The sequence below is a fragment of the Phyllobates terribilis genome, unplaced genomic scaffold (assembly GCF_046119375.1).
Source record: "Phyllobates terribilis strain yellow unplaced genomic scaffold, ASM4611937v1 Scaffold_27__1_contigs__length_16484149, whole genome shotgun sequence".
NCBI lineage: Eukaryota > Metazoa > Chordata > Amphibia > Anura > Dendrobatidae > Phyllobates > Phyllobates terribilis.
In genome coordinates this window covers 13,786,360-13,799,602 of record NW_027362787.1, presented here as the reverse complement: position 1 = coordinate 13,799,602, position 13,243 = coordinate 13,786,360, and the positions used below count along the sequence as shown (strand labels likewise).

Sequence of the window (13,243 nt, the reverse complement as noted above, 5' to 3'; positions counted from 1 at the left end):
GCTGTCTACCCTTAGCAGGAGGGCTCCTGATTACATACCTCTCCTGCTGCTGCTGCTGCTGGCTGTCCAGCAGCAGACTGAAGGTGGCTGCTGCTGTGCACAGGTATATAAAGGCTCAGAGCCTATTATGACACGCGCAGCCAGCGTTCCATTGCCACATTCCATCTACTGCAGGCAGGATACCTGGCTGGCTGAATGTCGCTGAGAAGCTCACAGAGACCGCCATAAGCAACAGTTTAACAGAATGCCACAGACTAATCAACCAAACTTTTTGGGTTGGGTTCTCTTTTATAGTCTGCAGGCATTAAATGAAAGAAGTCAGTGTTCCAGCAGAAGGAGACAACGTTTCAGAAAAGGCATTGTAGCAAACCAAAAAAGAAATTTTAAGCGCAGCAGAGTAACCAGCGCACATACCTGTTAGCTCAGGTGAGTTTAAAAGGCTGCTGTTGATAACAAGGGCATTTGCTAAATAGATGGTGTGTGTGCAACAATATACTGAAAGGTCAATTATATTGTGCAGCTTATCTCACCACCTGTAGTTATTTAGGTGAAAGCTCCAAAATGCTTGCCTAATATGTCTGTTTATCCAAAAGGAAGTAAAAAGGGAGAGCTAGAAAGATAGCATTGCATCACATTACATGGCAATGCAATGCACAGTTGCTGAAGTTGAACCAAAATGAGCTTGTAATCTGGCTTCTGCAACTTTGAACATGAAAAATCCAATGAGGAGAAGAAAAGCAAAGCCAAAGAGTCCATCCCAAAATCCGACAAACAAGCAAAATGAACAAAAAACATTGAATTCAATTCTTTCTGATTTTAGAAACTGCATTAAAGAAGGGGTGCACCGGTCCTGGAGATACTGCAATACCAGGTCAATGCGTGGAGTGGACAGAGCAAGCTCTTTTTCCATCTCCCTGTTCTAAAAATCCATTTAATATATGGTCCCCAGATAGGGGACGTATCAGATATTAAACTGATAAGAACAGATACTACACTTGATCTTAGCGAAAAGGCCGAGAAGCGATAACCAGAATTGGTTTCAAACTACGGAGCCACCCAAGGATCCTGAAAAGTCCATTTGTGGAGATGAGCTCCTGGACTCCCGTTAAGAAGACATGTTGTCAACCTCTAGATCCCTTACATGCCTGCACTTTTCGGCTTGCTGCTGCTGCAATCCACGCGTTTTAGATCTGCATAACTCCACCTCTTTAAACACAGCACCTTCACCCCCTGCTGTTCCCACCCGCCTCAACACCGTTGGAAGGGAGGAGAACCAATTAAGGCGGGGGGTGGGGTGGAACGAGCAGCTGTCTACCCTTAGCAGGAGGGCTCCTGATTACATACCTCTCCTGCTGCTGCTGCTGCTGGCTGTCCAGCAGCAGACTGAAGGTGGCTGCTGCTGTGCACAGGTATATAAAGGCTCAGAGCCTATTATGACACGCGCAGCCAGCGTTCCATTGCCACATTCCATCTACTGCAGGCAGGATACCTGGCTGGCTGAATGTCGCTGAGAAGCTCACAGAGACCGCCATAAGCAACAGTTTAACAGAATGCCACAGACTAATCAACCAAACTTTTTGGGTTGGGTTCTCTTTTATAGTCTGCAGGCATTAAATGAAAGAAGTCAGTGTTCCAGCAGAAGGAGACAACGTTTCAGAAAAGGCATTGTAGCAAACCAAAAAAGAAATTTTAAGCGCAGCAGAGTAACCAGCGCACATACCTGTTAGCTCAGGTGAGTTTAAAAGGCTGCTGTTGATAACAAGGGCATTTGCTAAATAGATGGTGTGTGTGCAACAATATACTGAAAGGTCAATTATATTGTGCAGCTTATCTCACCACCTGTAGTTATTTAGGTGAAAGCTCCAAAATGCTTGCCTAATATGTCTGTTTATCCAAAAGGAAGTAAAAAGGGAGAGCTAGAAAGATAGCATTGCATCACATTACATGGCAATGCAATGCACAGTTGCTGAAGTTGAACCAAAATGAGCTTGTAATCTGGCTTCTGCAACTTTGAACATGAAAAATCCAATGAGGAGAAGAAAAGCAAAGCCAAAGAGTCCATCCCAAAATCCGACAAACAAGCAAAATGAACAAAAAACATTGAATTCAATTCTTTCTGATTTTAGAAACTGCATTAAAGAAGGGGTGCACCGGTCCTGGAGATACTGCAATACCAGGTCAATGCGTGGAGTGGACAGAGCAAGCTCTTTTTCCATCTCCCTGTTCTAAAAATCCATTTAATATATGGTCCCCAGATAGGGGACGTATCAGATATTAAACTGATAAGAACAGATACTACACTTGATCTTAGCCAAAAGGCCGAGAAGCGATAACCAGAATTGGTTTCAAACTACGGAGCCACCCAAGGATCCTGAAAAGTCCATTTGTGGAGATGAGCTCCTGGACTCCCGTTAAGAAGACATGTTGTCAACCTCTAGATCCCTTACATGCCTGCACTTTTCGGCTTGCTGCTGCTGCAATCCACGCGTTTTAGATCTGCATAACTCCACCTCTTTAAACACAGCACCTTCACCCCCTGCTGTTCCCACCCGCCTCAACACCGTTGGAAGGGAGGAGAACCAATTAAGGCGGGGGGTGGGGTGGAACGAGCAGCTGTCTACCCTTAGCAGGAGGGCTCCTGATTACATACCTCTCCTGCTGCTGCTGCTGCTGGCTGTCCAGCAGCAGACTGAAGGTGGCTGCTGCTGTGCACAGGTATATAAAGGCTCAGAGCCTATTATGACACGCGCAGCCAGCGTTCCATTGCCACATTCCATCTACTGCAGGCAGGATACCTGGCTGGCTGAATGTCGCTGAGAAGCTCACAGAGACCGCCATAAGCAACAGTTTAACAGAATGCCACAGACTAATCAACCAAACTTTTTGGGTTGGGTTCTCTTTTATAGTCTGCAGGCATTAAATGAAAGAAGTCAGTGTTCCAGCAGAAGGAGACAACGTTTCAGAAAAGGCATTGTAGCAAACCAAAAAAGAAATTTTAAGCGCAGCAGAGTAACCAGCGCACATACCTGTTAGCTCAGGTGAGTTTAAAAGGCTGCTGTTGATAACAAGGGCATTTGCTAAATAGATGGTGTGTGTGCAACAATATACTGAAAGGTCAATTATATTGTGCAGCTTATCTCACCACCTGTAGTTATTTAGGTGAAAGCTCCAAAATGCTTGCCTAATATGTCTGTTTATCCAAAAGGAAGTAAAAAGGGAGAGCTAGAAAGATAGCATTGCATCACATTACATGGCAATGCAATGCACAGTTGCTGAAGTTGAACCAAAATGAGCTTGTAATCTGGCTTCTGCAACTTTGAACATGAAAAATCCAATGAGGAGAAGAAAAGCAAAGCCAAAGAGTCCGTCCCAAAATCCGACAAACAAGCAAAATGAACAAAAAACATTGAATTCAATTCTTTCTGATTTTAGAAACTGCATTAAAGAAGGGGTGCACCGGTCCTGGAGATACTGCAATACCAGGTCAATGCGTGGAGTGGACAGAGCAAGCTCTTTTTCCATCTCCCTGTTCTAAAAATCCATTTAATATATGGTCCCCAGATAGGGGACGTATCAGATATTAAACTGATAAGAACAGATACTACACTTGATCTTAGCCAAAAGGCCGAGAAGCGATAACCAGAATTGGTTTCAAACTACGGAGCCACCCAAGGATCCTGAAAAGTCCATTTGTGGAGATGAGCTCCTGGACTCCCGTTAAGAAGACATGTTGTCAACCTCTAGATCCCTTACATGCCTGCACTTTTCGGCTTGCTGCTGCTGCAATCCACGCGTTTTAGATCTGCATAACTCCACCTCTTTAAACACAGCACCTTCACCCCCTGCTGTTCCCACCCGCCTCAACACCGTTGGAAGGGAGGAGAACCAATTAAGGCGGGGGGTGGGGTGGAACGAGCAGCTGTCTACCCTTAGCAGGAGGGCTCCTGATTACATACCTCTCCTGCTGCTGCTGCTGCTGGCTGTCCAGCAGCAGACTGAAGGTGGCTGCTGCTGTGCACAGGTATATAAAGGCTCAGAGCCTATTATGACACGCGCAGCCAGCGTTCCATTGCCACATTCCATCTACTGCAGGCAGGATACCTGGCTGGCTGAATGTCGCTGAGAAGCTCACAGAGACCGCCATAAGCAACAGTTTAACAGAATGCCACAGACTAATCAACCAAACTTTTTGGGTTGGGTTCTCTTTTATAGTCTGCCGGCATTAAATGAAAGAAGTCAGTGTTCCAGCAGAAGGAGACAACGTTTCAGAAAAGGCATTGTAGCAAACCAAAAAAGAAATTTTAAGCGCAGCAGAGTAACCAGCGCACATACCTGTTAGCTCAGGTGAGTTTAAAAGGCTGCTGTTGATAACAAGGGCATTTGCTAAATAGATGGTGTGTGTGCAACAATATACTGAAAGGTCAATTATATTGTGCAGCTTATCTCACCACCTGTAGTTATTTAGGTGAAAGCTCCAAAATGCTTGCCTAATATGTCTGTTTATCCAAAAGGAAGTAAAAAGGGAGAGCTAGAAAGATAGCATTGCATCACATTACATGGCAATGCAATGCACAGTTGCTGAAGTTGAACCAAAATGAGCTTGTAATCTGGCTTCTGCAACTTTGAACATGAAAAATCCAATGAGGAGAAGAAAAGCAAAGCCAAAGAGTCCATCCCAAAATCCGACAAACAAGCAAAATGAACAAAAAACATTGAATTCAATTCTTTCTGATTTTAGAAACTGCATTAAAGAAGGGGTGCACCGGTCCTGGAGATACTGCAATACCAGGTCAATGCGTGGAGTGGACAGAGCAAGCTCTTTTTCCATCTCCCTGTTCTAAAAATCCATTTAATATATGGTCCCCAGATAGGGGACGTATCAGATATTAAACTGATAAGAACAGATACTACACTTGATCTTAGCCAAAAGGCCGAGAAGCGATAACCAGAATTGGTTTCAAACTACGGAGCCACCCAAGGATCCTGAAAAGTCCATTTGTGGAGATGAGCTCCTGGACTCCCGTTAAGAAGACATGTTGTCAACCTCTAGATCCCTTACATGCCTGCACTTTTCGGCTTGCTGCTGCTGCAATCCACGCGTTTTAGATCTGCATAACTCCACCTCTTTAAACACAGCACCTTCACCCCCTGCTGTTCCCACCCGCCTCAACACCGTTGGAAGGGAGGAGAACCAATTAAGGCGGGGGGTGGGGTGGAACGAGCAGCTGTCTACCCTTAGCAGGAGGGCTCCTGATTACATACCTCTCCTGCTGCTGCTGCTGCTGGCTGTCCAGCAGCAGACTGAAGGTGGCTGCTGCTGTGCACAGGTATATAAAGGCTCAGAGCCTATTATGACACGCGCAGCCAGCGTTCCATTGCCACATTCCATCTACTGCAGGCAGGATACCTGGCTGGCTGAATGTCGCTGAGAAGCTCACAGAGACCGCCATAAGCAACAGTTTAACAGAATGCCACAGACTAATCAACCAAACTTTTTGGGTTGGGTTCTCTTTTATAGTCTGCAGGCATTAAATGAAAGAAGTCAGTGTTCCAGCAGAAGGAGACAACGTTTCAGAAAAGGCATTGTAGCAAACCAAAAAAGAAATTTTAAGCGCAGCAGAGTAACCAGCGCACATACCTGTTAGCTCAGGTGAGTTTAAAAGGCTGCTGTTGATAACAAGGGCATTTGCTAAATAGATGGTGTGTGTGCAACAATATACTGAAAGGTCAATTATATTGTGCAGCTTATCTCACCACCTGTAGTTATTTAGGTGAAAGCTCCAAAATGCTTGCCTAATATGTCTGTTTATCCAAAAGGAAGTAAAAAGGGAGAGCTAGAAAGATAGCATTGCATCACATTACATGGCAATGCAATGCACAGTTGCTGAAGTTGAACCAAAATGAGCTTGTAATCTGGCTTCTGCAACTTTGAACATGAAAAATCCAATGAGGAGAAGAAAAGCAAAGCCAAAGAGTCCATCCCAAAATCCGACAAACAAGCAAAATGAACAAAAAACATTGAATTCAATTCTTTCTGATTTTAGAAACTGCATTAAAGAAGGGGTGCACCGGTCCTGGAGATACTGCAATACCAGGTCAATGCGTGGAGTGGACAGAGCAAGCTCTTTTTCCATCTCCCTGTTCTAAAAATCCATTTAATATATGGTCCCCAGATAGGGGACGTATCAGATATTAAACTGATAAGAACAGATACTACACTTGATCTTAGCCAAAAGGCCGAGAAGCGATAACCAGAATTGGTTTCAAACTACGGAGCCACCCAAGGATCCTGAAAAGTCCATTTGTGGAGATGAGCTCCTGGACTCCCGTTAAGAAGACATGTTGTCAACCTCTAGATCCCTTACATGCCTGCACTTTTCGGCTTGCTGCTGCTGCAATCCACGCGTTTTAGATCTGCATAACTCCACCTCTTTAAACACAGCACCTTCACCCCCTGCTGTTCCCACCCGCCTCAACACCGTTGGAAGGGAGGAGAACCAATTAAGGCGGGGGGTGGGGTGGAACGAGCAGCTGTCTACCCTTAGCAGGAGTGCTCCTGATTACATACCTCTCCTGCTGCTGCTGCTGCTGGCTGTCCAGCAGCAGACTGAAGGTGGCTGCTGCTGTGCACAGGTATATAAAGGCTCAGAGCCTATTATGACACGCGCAGCCAGCGTTCCATTGCCACATTCCATCTACTGCAGGCAGGATACCTGGCTGGCTGAATGTCGCTGAGAAGCTCACAGAGACCGCCATAAGCAACAGTTTAACAGAATGCCACAGACTAATCAACCAAACTTTTTGGGTTGGGTTCTCTTTTATAGTCTGCAGGCATTAAATGAAAGAAGTCAGTGTTCCAGCAGAAGGAGACAACGTTTCAGAAAAGGCATTGTAGCAAACCAAAAAAGAAATTTTAAGCGCAGCAGAGTAACCAGCGCACATACCTGTTAGCTCAGGTGAGTTTAAAAGGCTGCTGTTGATAACAAGGGCATTTGCTAAATAGATGGTGTGTGTGCAACAATATACTGAAAGGTCAATTATATTGTGCAGCTTATCTCACCACCTGTAGTTATTTAGGTGAAAGCTCCAAAATGCTTGCCTAATATGTCTGTTTATCCAAAAGGAAGTAAAAAGGGAGAGCTAGAAAGATAGCATTGCATCACATTACATGGCAATGCAATGCACAGTTGCTGAAGTTGAACCAAAATGAGCTTGTAATCTGGCTTCTGCAACTTTGAACATGAAAAATCCAATGAGGAGAAGAAAAGCAAAGCCAAAGAGTCCATCCCAAAATCCGACAAACAAGCAAAATGAACAAAAAACATTGAATTCAATTCTTTCTGATTTTAGAAACTGCATTAAAGAAGGGGTGCACCGGTCCTGGAGATACTGCAATACCAGGTCAATGCGTGGAGTGGACAGAGCAAGCTCTTTTTCCATCTCCCTGTTCTAAAAATCCATTTAATATATGGTCCCCAGATAGGGGACGTATCAGATATTAAACTGATAAGAACAGATACTACACTTGATCTTAGCCAAAAGGCCGAGAAGCGATAACCAGAATTGGTTTCAAACTACGGAGCCACCCAAGGATCCTGAAAAGTCCATTTGTGGAGATGAGCTCCTGGACTCCCGTTAAGAAGACATGTTGTCAACCTCTAGATCCCTTACATGCCTGCACTTTTCGGCTTGCTGCTGCTGCAATCCACGCGTTTTAGATCTGCATAACTCCACCTCTTTAAACACAGCACCTTCACCCCCTGCTGTTCCCACCCGCCTCAACACCGTTGGAAGGGAGGAGAACCAATTAAGGCGGGGGGTGGGGTGGAACGAGCAGCTGTCTACCCTTAGCAGGAGGGCTCCTGATTACATACCTCTCCTGCTGCTGCTGCTGCTGGCTGTCCAGCAGCAGACTGAAGGTGGCTGCTGCTGTGCACAGGTATATAAAGGCTCAGAGCCTATTATGACACGCGCAGCCAGCGTTCCATTGCCACATTCCATCTACTGCAGGCAGGATACCTGGCTGGCTGAATGTCGCTGAGAAGCTCACAGAGACCGCCATAAGCAACAGTTTAACAGAATGCCACAGACTAATCAACCAAACTTTTTGGGTTGGGTTCTCTTTTATAGTCTGCAGGCATTAAATGAAAGAAGTCAGTGTTCCAGCAGAAGGAGACAACGTTTCAGAAAAGGCATTGTAGCAAACCAAAAAAGAAATTTTAAGCGCAGCAGAGTAACCAGCGCACATACCTGTTAGCTCAGGTGAGTTTAAAAGGCTGCTGTTGATAACAAGGGCATTTGCTAAATAGATGGTGTGTGTGCAACAATATACTGAAAGGTCAATTATATTGTGCAGCTTATCTCACCACCTGTAGTTATTTAGGTGAAAGCTCCAAAATGCTTGCCTAATATGTCTGTTTATCCAAAAGGAAGTAAAAAGGGAGAGCTAGAAAGATAGCATTGCATCACATTACATGGCAATGCAATGCACAGTTGCTGAAGTTGAACCAAAATGAGCTTGTAATCTGGCTTCTGCAACTTTGAACATGAAAAATCCAATGAGGAGAAGAAAAGCAAAGCCAAAGAGTCCATCCCAAAATCCGACAAACAAGCAAAATGAACCAAAAACATTGAATTCAATTCTTTCTGATTTTAGAAACTGCATTAAAGAAGGGGTGCACCGGTCCTGGAGATACTGCAATACCAGGTCAATGCGTGGAGTGGACAGAGCAAGCTCTTTTTCTATCTCCCTGTTCTAAAAATCCATTTAATATATGGTCCCCAGATAGGGGACGTATCAGATATTAAACTGATAAGAACAGATACTACACTTGATCTTAGCCAAAAGGCCGAGAAGCGATAACCAGAATTGGTTTCAAACTACGGAGCCACCCAAGGATCCTGAAAAGTCCATTTGTGGAGATGAGCTCCTGGACTCCCGTTAAGAAGACATGTTGTCAACCTCTAGATCCCTTACATGCCTGCACTTTTCGGCTTGCTGCTGCTGCAATCCACGCGTTTTAGATCTGCATAACTCCACCTCTTTAAACACAGCACCTTCACCCCCTGCTGTTCCCACCCGCCTCAACACCGTTGGAAGGGAGGAGAACCAATTAAGGCGGGTGGTGGGGTGGAACGAGCAGCTGTCTACCCTTAGCAGGAGGGCTCCTGATTACATACCTCTCCTGCTGCTGCTGCTGCTGGCTGTCCAGCAGCAGACTGAAGGTGGCTGCTGCTGTGCACAGGTATATAAAGGCTCAGAGCCTATTATGACACGCGCAGCCAGCGTTCCATTGCCACATTCCATCTACTGCAGGCAGGATACCTGGCTGGCTGAATGTCGCTGAGAAGCTCACAGAGACCGCCATAAGCAACAGTTTAACAGAATGCCACAGACTAATCAACCAAACTTTTTGGGTTGGGTTCTCTTTTATAGTCTGCAGGCATTAAATGAAAGAAGTCAGTGTTCCAGCAGAAGGAGACAACGTTTCAGAAAAGGCATTGTAGCAAACCAAAAAAGAAATTTTAAGCGCAGCAGAGTAACCAGCGCACATACCTGTTAGCTCAGGTGAGTTTAAAAGGCTGCTGTTGATAACAAGGGCATTTGCTAAATAGATGGTGTGTGTGCAACAATATACTGAAAGGTCAATTATATTGTGCAGCTTATCTCACCACCTGTAGTTATTTAGGTGAAAGCTCCAAAATGCTTGCCTAATATGTCTGTTTATCCAAAAGGAAGTAAAAAGGGAGAGCTAGAAAGATAGCATTGCATCACATTACATGGCAATGCAATGCACAGTTGCTGAAGTTGAACCAAAATGAGCTTGTAATCTGGCTTCTGCAACTTTGAACATGAAAAATCCAATGAGGAGAAGAAAAGCAAAGCCAAAGAGTCCATCCCAAAATCCGACAAACAAGCAAAATGAACAAAAAACATTAAATTCAATTCTTTCTGATTTTAGAAACTGCATTAAAGAAGGGGTGCACCGGTCCTGGAGATACTGCAATACCAGGTCAATGCGTGGAGTGGACAGAGCAAGCTCTTTTTCCATCTCCCTGTTCTAAAAATCCATTTAATATATGGTCCCCAGATAGGGGACGTATCAGATATTAAACTGATAAGAACAGATACTACACTTGATCTTAGCCAAAAGGCCGAGAAGCGATAACCAGAATTGGTTTCAAACTACGGAGCCACCCAAGGATCCTGAAAAGTCCATTTGTGGAGATGAGCTCCTGGACTCCCGTTAAGAAGACATGTTGTCAACCTCTAGATCCCTTACATGCCTGCACTTTTCGGCTTGCTGCTGCTGCAATCCACGCGTTTTAGATCTGCATAACTCCACCTCTTTAAACACAGCACCTTCACCCCCTGCTGTTCCCACCCGCCTCAACACCGTTGGAAGGGAGGAGAACCAATTAAGGCGGGGGGTGGGGTGGAACGAGCAGCTGTCTACCCTTAGCAGGAGGGCTCCTGATTACATACCTCTCCTGCTGCTGCTGCTGCTGGCTGTCCAGCAGCAGACTGAAGGTGGCTGCTGCTGTGCACAGGTATATAAAGGCTCAGAGCCTATTATGACACGCGCAGCCAGCGTTCCATTGCCACATTCCATCTACTGCAGGCAGGATACCTGGCTGGCTGAATGTCGCTGAGAAGCTCACAGAGACCGCCATAAGCAACAGTTTAACAGAATGCCACAGACTAATCAACCAAACTTTTTGGGTTGGGTTCTCTTTTATAGTCTGCAGGCATTAAATGAAAGAAGTCAGTGTTCCAGCAGAAGGAGACAACGTTTCAGAAAAGGCATTGTAGCAAACCAAAAAAGAAATTTTAAGCGCAGCAGAGTAACCAGCGCACATACCTGTTAGCTCAGGTGAGTTTAAAAGGCTGCTGTTGATAACAAGGGCATTTGCTAAATAGATGGTGTGTGTGCAACAATATACTGAAAGGTCAATTATATTGTGCAGCTTATCTCACCACCTGTAGTTATTTAGGTGAAAGCTCCAAAATGCTTGCCTAATATGTCTGTTTATCCAAAAGGAAGTAAAAAGGGAGAGCTAGAAAGATAGCATTGCATCACATTACATGGCAATGCAATGCACAGTTGCTGAAGTTGAACCAAAATGAGCTTGTAATCTGGCTTCTGCAACTTTGAACATGAAAAATCCAATGAGGAGAAGAAAAGCAAAGCCAAAGAGTCCATCCCAAAATCCGACAAACAAGCAAAATGAACAAAAAACATTGAATTCAATTCTTTCTGATTTTAGAAACTGCATTAAAGAAGGGGTGCACCGGTCCTGGAGATATTGCAATACCAGGTCAATGCGTGGAGTGGACAGAGCAAGCTCTTTTTCCATCTCCCTGTTCTAAAAATCCATTTAATATATGGTTCCCAGATAGGGGACGTATCAGATATTAAACTGATAAGAACAGATACTACACTTGATCTTAGCCAAAAGGCCGAGAAGCGATAACCAGAATTGGTTTCAAACTACGGAGCCACCCAAGGATCCTGAAAAGTCCATTTGTGGAGATGAGCTCCTGGACTCCCGTTAAGAAGACATGTTGTCAACTTCTAGATCCCTTACATGCCTGCACTTTTCGGCTTGCTGCTGCTGCAATCCACGCGTTTTAGATCTGCATAACTCCACCTCTTTAAACACAGCACCTTCACCCCCTGCTGTTCCCACCCGCCTCAACACCGTTGGAAGGGAGGAGAACCAATTAAGGCGGGGGGTGGGGTGGAACGAGCAGCTGTCTACCCTTAGCAGGAGGGCTCCTGATTACATACCTCTCCTGCTGCTGCTGCTGCTGGCTGTCCAGCAGCAGACTGAAGGTGGCTGCTGCTGTGCACAGGTATATAAAGGCTCAGAGCCTATTATGACACGCGCAGCCAGCGTTCCATTGCCACATTCCATCTACTGCAGGCAGGATACCTGGCTGGCTGAATGTCGCTGAGAAGCTCACAGAGACCGCCATAAGCAACAGTTTAACAGAATGCCACAGACTAATCAACCAAACTTTTTGGGTTGGGTTCTCTTTTATAGTCTGCAGGCATTAAATGAAAGAAGTCAGTGTTCCAGCAGAAGGAGACAACGTTTCAGAAAAGGCATTGTAGCAAACCAAAAAAGAAATTTTAAGCGCAGCAGAGTAACCAGCGCACATACCTGTTAGCTCAGGTGAGTTTAAAAGGCTGCTGTTGATAACAAGGGCATTTGCTAAATAGATGGTGTGTGTGCAACAATATACTGAAAGGTCAATTATATTGTGCAGCTTATCTCACCACCTGTAGTTATTTAGGTGAAAGCTCCAAAATGCTTGCCTAATATGTCTGTTTATCCAAAAGGAAGTAAAAAGGGAGAGCTAGAAAGATAGCATTGCATCACATTACATGGCAATGCAATGCACAGTTGCTGAAGTTGAACCAAAATGAGCTTGTAATCTGGCTTCTGCAACTTTGAACATGAAAAATCCAATGAGGAGAAGAAAAGCAAAGCCAAAGAGTCCATCCCAAAATCCGACAAACAAGCAAAATGAACAAAAAACATTGAATTCAATTCTTTCTGATTTTAGAAACTGCATTAAAGAAGGGGTGCACCGGTCCTGGAGATACTGCAATACCAGGTCAATGCGTGGAGTGGACAGAGCAAGCTCTTTTTCCATCTCCCTGTTCTAAAAATCCATTTAATATATGGTCCCCAGATAGGGGACGTATCAGATATTAAACTGATAAGAACAGATACTACACTTGATCTTAGCCAAAAGGCTGAGAAGCGATAACCAGAATTGGTTTCAAACTACGGAGCCACCCAAGGATCCTGAAAAGTCCATTTTGGAGATGAGCTCCTGGACTCCCGTTAAGAAGACATGTTGTCAACCTCTAGATCCCTTACATGCCTGCACTTTTCGGCTTGCTGCTGCTGCAATCCACGCGTTTTAGATCTGCATAACTCCACCTCTTTAAACACAGCACCTTCACCCCCTGCTGTTCCCACCCGCCTCAACACCGTTGGAAGGGAGGAGAACCAATTAAGGCGGGGGGTGGGGTGGAACGAGCAGCTGTCTACCCTTAGCAGGAGGGCTCCTGATTACATACCTCTCCTGCTGCTGCTGCTGCTGGCTGTCCAGCAGCAGACTGAAGGTGGCTGCTGCTGTGCACAGGTATATAAAGGCTCAGAGCCTATTATGACACGCGCAGCCAGCGTTCCATTGCCACATTCCATCTACTGCAGGCAGGATACC

The 13,243-nt window shown here is 45.1% G+C and overlaps 10 non-coding genes across 10 annotated transcripts; all 10 read right to left on the bottom strand.

The window, feature by feature from the left end:
• Positions 1 to 834: 834 nt before the first annotated feature.
• On the bottom strand, positions 835 to 1,025 carry LOC141177617 (U2 spliceosomal RNA). The gene has a single exon (XR_012254195.1). It is a non-coding gene; the product is annotated as a U2 spliceosomal RNA (small nuclear RNA).
• A 1,115-nt stretch (positions 1,026 to 2,140) lies between these two features.
• LOC141177244 (U2 spliceosomal RNA) lies at positions 2,141 to 2,331 on the bottom strand. Its single transcript, XR_012253857.1, has one exon. It is a non-coding gene; the product is annotated as a U2 spliceosomal RNA (small nuclear RNA).
• A 1,115-nt stretch (positions 2,332 to 3,446) lies between these two features.
• LOC141177243 (U2 spliceosomal RNA) lies at positions 3,447 to 3,637 on the bottom strand. Its single transcript, XR_012253856.1, has one exon. It is a non-coding gene; the product is annotated as a U2 spliceosomal RNA (small nuclear RNA).
• Positions 3,638 to 4,752: 1,115 nt separating this feature from the next.
• On the bottom strand, positions 4,753 to 4,943 carry LOC141177242 (U2 spliceosomal RNA). Its single transcript, XR_012253855.1, has one exon. It is a non-coding gene; the product is annotated as a U2 spliceosomal RNA (small nuclear RNA).
• A 1,115-nt stretch (positions 4,944 to 6,058) lies between these two features.
• On the bottom strand, positions 6,059 to 6,249 carry LOC141177241 (U2 spliceosomal RNA). The gene has a single exon (XR_012253854.1). It is a non-coding gene; the product is annotated as a U2 spliceosomal RNA (small nuclear RNA).
• A 1,115-nt stretch (positions 6,250 to 7,364) lies between these two features.
• Positions 7,365 to 7,555, bottom strand: LOC141177240 (U2 spliceosomal RNA). Its single transcript, XR_012253853.1, has one exon. It is a non-coding gene; the product is annotated as a U2 spliceosomal RNA (small nuclear RNA).
• A 1,115-nt stretch (positions 7,556 to 8,670) lies between these two features.
• LOC141177462 (U2 spliceosomal RNA) lies at positions 8,671 to 8,861 on the bottom strand. Its single transcript, XR_012254054.1, has one exon. It is a non-coding gene; the product is annotated as a U2 spliceosomal RNA (small nuclear RNA).
• Positions 8,862 to 9,976: 1,115 nt separating this feature from the next.
• On the bottom strand, positions 9,977 to 10,167 carry LOC141177239 (U2 spliceosomal RNA). The gene has a single exon (XR_012253852.1). It is a non-coding gene; the product is annotated as a U2 spliceosomal RNA (small nuclear RNA).
• A 1,115-nt stretch (positions 10,168 to 11,282) lies between these two features.
• On the bottom strand, positions 11,283 to 11,473 carry LOC141177542 (U2 spliceosomal RNA). The gene has a single exon (XR_012254128.1). It is a non-coding gene; the product is annotated as a U2 spliceosomal RNA (small nuclear RNA).
• A 1,115-nt stretch (positions 11,474 to 12,588) lies between these two features.
• LOC141177383 (U2 spliceosomal RNA) lies at positions 12,589 to 12,779 on the bottom strand. Its single transcript, XR_012253982.1, has one exon. It is a non-coding gene; the product is annotated as a U2 spliceosomal RNA (small nuclear RNA).
• Between the last annotated feature and the right edge of the window lie 464 nt (positions 12,780 to 13,243).